The following is a 7,703-nucleotide window of genomic DNA, read 5'->3' on the forward strand; positions in this document are numbered from 1 at the left end:
GTGTCAGGAACATATATTAGAAGCCAACATGGTAGGCCTTCAGAAAAATTGTGAGATCCTTTCCCAGATATCAGCACCTCCTCAGCACCTTTCTCCTTTCTCTAGGCTTCTGTTTCCTCCAAAAGTATCCCGTGTCCTGGGGATCCTGATAAAAGCTTATGGCAGTGATGGTAAATATATGACACATGTGCCCCTGCTCCTTTCCTGCTGTGCCTATGGCAGACATTGCTAATACAGGATTCCTAATAATCATTCCTAAGCAAACATAGCACAAAAGATAAAATCTGTTTGCCATCCCTGGCTTAAGGTTTCATCACAAGTCCCCCCCAAAATGGTCTGGAGGCAAAATGACCCCCAAAGCCTCCAATGACTCAATGCATCTGGACAGAAACATATAAACTAACAACCTGCAAAGCTGACATTTTTCCCTCAAGTCATACCATCCTAATGAAGATGCAGTCTATGTTTGCCATGATAAATAAGGAAGCCTATGAGAATAGTGTACCCTAGGTCTAGAGATCCTTCAATAAATAGATTTAACACTTGGGGGTCTAGGGCTCAAAAGTCTCACCATGCATTCCTATAACACAGTGGTTCTCAAAGGCTAGCAGCCATTAGAATCACCCGGAGGGCCTGATAAAACAGATTGCTAGGCCCATTTTCAGAGTTTCTGATTCAGTTGGTCGAGGGTGGGGCCCAAGAATTTGCAGAAATAAGTTCCAAGGTGATGCTGGCACTGCTGGTCTAGGAACTGTACTCTGAGAACCACTGGTGTAATCCTTTGTACAGGAATTCCATCCTTACCCTTATCCCTAACCCTGCTCACCTGAAACGCTCACCTGCATTCCTGAGGTTACAGAGGACTGAAAAAGCAACTCCAGTGGTCTCTCCATTTCTGTTTTCCCTGGCCTCTCGGCAGTATTCTGTTTTGATACCCGCTCCTCTCTTAGCTGCCTTATTGCTGAATCGTCCAGAGTTTTCTCCTAAATTAAATATATCTTCAGAATCTCCCTATACCCCAAGAAATCTAAGATTTGGTCCTTAGTTCTCTCCTCTTTCTGAATATGCTTTATCTCACCTATTTCCATGGATGACTTCTAACCACATTAATTTCTATTTAATCTGCATTTTCCAAACACATGTCTTCATTCCTGACTTTTTCCATTTTTATATTTCCAGCCCAGGGTAGAGCACCAAATCTCCCATTCAACGTGATCCACAAGACAGTGGAATCTACCTTTATAGTCTTACCTTATCTTATTTTCCCAAAAGAATTATATACCAACAATGGTACCTCCTACAGGTTTTGCTTCCAAACTTGGTTCTGTTCACCTGGTGCCTTCACCTGAAAGGCCTTCATATCTATAGCCTCTTTTTTAAAACCTTTACATTTACCAAGAGGCAATTATGTGCTGCCACCTTTATGAAGTCTTCCCTGATTACCTCCACTGGACTAGCTCTCTCCCTTTCCTGAACTCCTCTCGTAAGCACCTATCCCATGCAGCCTCTATTACTTTCCTATGTGCAAACCCTCCCCCTCCTATTCTAGATAAGCCCTTCTGCAAGGCATAGCCTGGTGACCATATGGTCTCCTATTTTCCCAAACAATCCTGAAAGCAGGTATCTTATCCAATTATCCTTATCCCTTTATGTAAGTGAATGAATATTTGTCATAGTATGTGTTCTAATTTTTGGCTCAGAGCATATGTTTCTCAAAATAAATATCCCATGATTTATTCTGGTACATTATCATACTTCTCTTTGTATAATAGCCACCCAGAAATATCACAATATGCCTTTGATAATAATCTAATGCTTTCCACATTAACACTAGCTCTTCTGTATCACAAAACATTTTATTGCCTCCAAGGAGAGAGCACCTGCCCTAACTCCATCCAACTAAAGGTGTTAAAGATTTAATCTGCATATTCAGCCCCAACTAGACCCTGAGCCAGTTCTAACCCCCAAGCATGGTGGTCTATCAGCAGGCCCCACCAGTACATAGGGCCTAGGATTAGCTTTGCTATTGCCACAATGATAGCCTATGTCCCTGAAGGGAACCACAAGGGCCCACAAAAGTCTGCTGACTATAGTCTCCTTACCAGGCCCTGCTGAAACTCTACCCAATCTATACGACTCTGCTCTCTTCCCCTGTTCACATTTTGCATATCAGTTCTTCCTGCTCTGAGCCATATTCTTGATCAGATGCCTACAGCTGACCTAACCTGAACCAGGCACCTCTCCACAGGGGCCTAGACTCTGTCAATATTCCTCCAGACCTCCAGACAGGCCCTCCTTGACAAGGGTGCTGGCTTCTAACTGTAAGTATATGTTGCTTCCCAGAGATCTCTGCTGTTGACCTCACCAAATTAGAGCCTCCCCAGTGTTTCTGAAGACTCTTTGGATATGATTTGGGCAGCCTCAGAGACATTCTGCTGTGGGCTAATGACAGCAGTCCACATGACACTGCCCTGACTGTCCCAAGTCCTCGATGGCTGGCATGGACTTACTTCCCATAGTATCCCCTAGGCCTGGGTCCACTGTTCCTCTTGGGTCTCCCTCTGTATGGGGTTGAGAAAGCCCTCGCTGGTGCTATCACTGGCTGCCATAGGCTCTTCCCATGGACTACCTTTGAGCCTTAGCTATCACCAACACATCCCCTCTAATTCTAGCCTATCATCTCACGAGGAATGACATACTCCACACCTGTTACATAGGGTGAGCTCTCCTTAAGAAGTTCCTCCTGCCCAGACTCTTATCCTCTGGACAAGATGATGTAGGTCTCTCTAGCCCCCTACTCTCCTCCCAATTAGCTATGGAATAATTAAAGGGACTGGTCGTGGGAGAGGGGGAAACCTTCTTGGGGGGACTCAGAGCCTGAGAATTTTTGTCTTGAAGCTTTTATCCACACTCTGGGGACCAAATATCAAATCCCCACCAATGACACATCAAGAAGCTCCACTGTCTAGGATTGGGCCAGATGTCTGAACAGTTGTATGGAGGCTGATTTTGGTCTGTAGCTCAGAATTCTCATGTTTACAGACTGGATTTACATGATTTTCTGATCCCCCCAGAGGCAACTTCAATAGCTCCTTAATATAATGGACCTCCTAATGCAAGTTTAGCACACATAGGAAACAAAGTCATATTTACCCTATAATCACCAGGAGTGATAAATGCAACACCTGGCAGCCATTCATTAATTGACTGTGAATTTGACTGTTTGCCAACATCATTAAAAATAAAAATAAAATTTCAGGACCATCTAACTGGAATATGCTGTTCTTGTATCTAGCAAATTTTTTTCCATGCTATTGCCAGTGAAAATAAGCCCGCTGCTGATTCAACACTACTAATAGAGAGATTTTAGATGGAGAACATTAATTGTCAACTTCTTCAACCTCCTTGTATTTTTGACTTATTGTCCAACTACTCTTTGATCTGATTTACTATAACTCAGCAAACACTGATTTGACAGCTTTTGCATAACAGAGGCTGCTTCAGATGCTGTCACAATAAAAAATAGCAGAGTATTTGAAAGTTTACAAGGCACTTTTCCCATACTTCATCTTATTGAATGATACACATCTAATTACCATATAGATCAGATCAGTGAAAAGCTGGTACTCTTGCTTCTGACCTCTATACCCAGTAAGCTTTTCTAGATCCCTCTCAAGTCAGCTCTCTACCAAGAAAAAATGGAAATAAGAAAACTCAGTGTCCCAGGGAATTCTTACAACCAGGTTATATAACAATTTACCTAAGTGCTCCATTGTCCCAATACAGACCCCTAAGACCTCTACCCCACCTCACTACCTCCAAAAAAGCAAATTAACTTATTAAAATTTCCCCTAAATAAAAATGTTTTAAATCATGACTCTCACTAAATTTGGGGACTAGCTTTGATGTTGGCATCAAACTAAATAGAGTAGAATTCTGTTAAGAAACTCTCATGATTTGGACTATTCAAAATGAGCAACCCATAAAAACAACTTTGCAGATTGACCTTTTCTACTCCTGTCACTTCCATGTAAGTCATCCATGACTTCCGGTCATCCCACATACTTTGTACTGACAAACATTAAATTTGAAAATGGAAATGGTATGACTTGGGTAATTTTTCATTTAAGTGGTAATATTTTTGTTAAGTGCTGTCTAAGTTAGCAACCAAGTTAAATCCAGAGTGTAAAAAGTTTTGTTTACAAAAAAAAGAAAGAAAGAAAAATTTTTGTCTACATCATTCTTCTACAATGCATCTGAATAATAGCTGGGCTATAAATAGAAGATGCAAGAATGACTAATTCTGTTTTGATTCCATCTCTTTGATGACAAAGGAAATCCCTCCGTACAAACATTAAGCTAAATCATAACAGCTGGACTTGAGGAATTTTATCTAGAACATCTACATCAAACAAATAAGAGTGCCAACCTTAGAGATGGACAAATAACTCCCAAAGGGACCCAGTTTTATAACTATCAATTCGGGGGACTTGTAATTTACAAGAAGATTTAAATACAACCTCGTTTTAAGAGAATACTCAGAACACTCACTTGAAATCATCACTGCTAATAAAATGCAAAAGAAAGTTATCCCCAGTTACTTGATCCTGGAAAAATCTATCTTTTGCAACTGAGAAAGAGTCTATGCATCATTTGTAGTTAGAATCTTTCTTTTAGAAACTTAGTTATATCTTCAGAAATTTGTCAGCTAAATTAAGCCCCTAGCCATATAGAGAGAAGTGTGCTGGCACCGCACTGGGCAGGGAATGAATGAAAGACTGGATTGAATTTCCCATGGAAGCCGACAATTAAAATTGTTTTCTTTGGTATATCCCTTTCTGTCAGTTGTTTTTGAGGTCTCCAAGAGAAGAAAAAAGTTAAGAAGCCCGATTCAGTCATTTCCAAATCTCACTTCCAGTTTCCATCTTATTAAAGACATGACTTAACTTTAATGTGTGTAACGTAAACAGAATCATAAAAGGGAAAGAATTAGAACAGTCTGGAAGAGATGGTGTCCAAGGCAGGAAAATGCCACAGCTGATTTGCTCTTTTTATTGTTATTGTCCTTTTGTATTGTTTACTGCAAGGAAAAATTCTCTGTCCCTCTGCTGCTGATTCCTCACCCTCCATTACAATCGTTGGGAATTCTGATTTCACAAAGTTATTACAATACAGCCACAAATAATCCATCTTGTCAAGTCCATCTTCGGGACTGAAGATAAAGTTGGAGCTGAGTTGCTACACACATCTGGAGAAGGTTCGTTACTTGTAATGGTGAGCCGCTCTGTTAATGCACCCATGAGAAAGGGGCTGACAGGCTGCATATTTCTGCAAACAGTTCCCAGAAAGAACCAATTTCCTGACTTCCATGTGGTGTCAATAATGGAGGCATGAGATGGAGCAGTGCTTATGAAATATTGAATCTGCTTACAGGACCAGCTAGAAGCAAATTCAGACCACCTGTGAGAGAGAGCCTTGCTGTGGATACTCATACTTTGGCATACACGTGGCACATGTGAATGATATGCTCTAATCTATGTATTTGGACTTATTTGCCACAAAACTTCCTGACAGTAGTAGCACCAGAGAGAGAGGGAGAGAGAGAAAGAGATGCAGTAAAACACACTTCTGCACATTTAGAATTGAAACAGTTCAAATCACTGACATTATTAAATTTACTATCATAAGCAGCCAAAGTTCATCTTATTCATCAGGAAAAAAGTGACTGATGTTTCATGGCATTAGTATTAGATCATTTTAGTTCTTGCCAATAAAAACAAAGCATTAGTGTTTCAATGTTTTAATATCATGATTTAATTCTCTCAATGATATTAGGACCAAGAAGCTCAACCAATGTGAAGACCCCATCAAAATTCTTGAGTCAAAACTTTGGTTCTAAAATGAGTTCACCATCCTGACCTCCCATTTCACAGCATATATTTTATGCTTGTGACTTTCCAAATATTGGTTCCTAACATTGCAAATGTAAAGTTTTATATCACTAACTTGTGTTTCAAGGGTTTGCCTAAGTAAATAGAAAAACATCTGGGCTCTTTTTACTGGCAAAAGCAAGAGATATTTGACCTAAGATCAGATTCTGAGACTCGAACATTAACTTGGTCTTTCCACAGAATGTCTCTAATTTTCCACAACTCTCTGTTGAGAGGGTTCAGCCCAATGTTCTTAGGGGAAGGATGGGACTAAGCGCATGTCCCAGTAAGACATATGTCCCAGTTGGCTTCCTTTACCCCCAAATTTTACCCACAGCTCTAACCCATTCTTGTCTAAACAAAGGGATAGAATTCCACAGCAAGAACAAATCTTCAAGGTCTCAAATAGCCTTAGGGCATCGAGCTCAAGATCCCTTTAGACAGGAGGATGTGCAGGAGACTGCTTCAGCTGAGTCTGTCCGAGGTTTTCGTCTGCCCCATCAACAATTCAAAGGCACCATCTGCAATTCTAGTCTGAGATTTCCTTGGCTTCAAACAAGCCCCACCTCCCATGACTCCCCAGAGACTGGAGCTGCAGTAGTCTGCAAAGTGGCAACCTGGGCCTCAACTCCGTTTCTGACTTGGCGCTGCCCTCCACAAACAGGCCCTATAAACAGGGCCAGAGTAGAGACTACCTAGACTCAGAACCAGCAATATGTCCACCTATGCCCCACACCTCCAGGCAGCACGACCCCCACGGAGTTCCATGTGAGTGGCGACCCCTGGACACACAACTCCAATGAAAGGATGCCCCCTCTAGTTGTGCAGCATGGCGGCCTTGGACTGGCAGCCTAGTCGAACTCTTCTTGAAAATTTAATTAAAATTCAAGAATAACAAACCAAATCCCTGGCCAGCTTTTGACTAAATCTTTTGTTTAAATGAAGTTTTTTTCTTTTTTCTTTGTTAAGTGAAGTTAAACTTCTTTGTCGGATATAAATAAGTGTGGTTCTTCAAAACATCCTGGCAAAAATAGTTATTGCCCAAGGATAAGAACCAGGGCCTATTTCAATAGTCATCCTCCTGACTCATTCAATGTTTCTTAGAACTTTTGACTTTTAGAACTAGATTATATGTTAATATGGTCACACAAAGACTTGTACATGGATGCACATGGCTGCATCATTAATATAGCCAAAAAGTGCAAACAGCCCAATTTTCAGCAACTGGTGAATGGAGAGACAACCTGTGGTATGCCCAGACAGTGCACCATTTATTCCACAATGAAAAGAAACAAAAGTACTGATCTATGCTACAACATGGAAGAACCTCCAAAACTTACTCAATGAAAGAAGCCAGACACAAAAGACTACATACTATACAACTTTATTTATATAAAACATTCAGAAAAGATAAATTTATAGAAACAGAAAGTAGATTTGTGGTTGCCTGGGGTTGAGTGGGAACAGAGTATAACTATAAATGGGCACTTCTTTTTGAGGTGATGAAAATATTCCAAATTTGGATGGTGGTGATGTTTCTCCAGCTCTGTAAATTTACTTAAAAATCACTGAATTAGGGGCGCCTGGGTGGCTCAGTTGGTTAAGCGACTGCCTTCGGCTCAGGTCATGATCCTGGAGTCCCGGGATCGAGTCCCGCATCGGGCTCCCTGCTGTCAGCAGGGAGTCTGCTTCTCCCTCTGACCCTCCCCCCTCTCATGTACTCGCTCTCTCTCATTCTCTCTCTCTCAAATAAATAAATAAAATCTTTAAAAA

This window comes from Leptonychotes weddellii, chromosome 9 (assembly GCF_054177405.1).
Source record: "Leptonychotes weddellii isolate Sample4059 chromosome 9, ASM5417740v2, whole genome shotgun sequence".
NCBI lineage: Eukaryota > Metazoa > Chordata > Mammalia > Carnivora > Phocidae > Leptonychotes > Leptonychotes weddellii.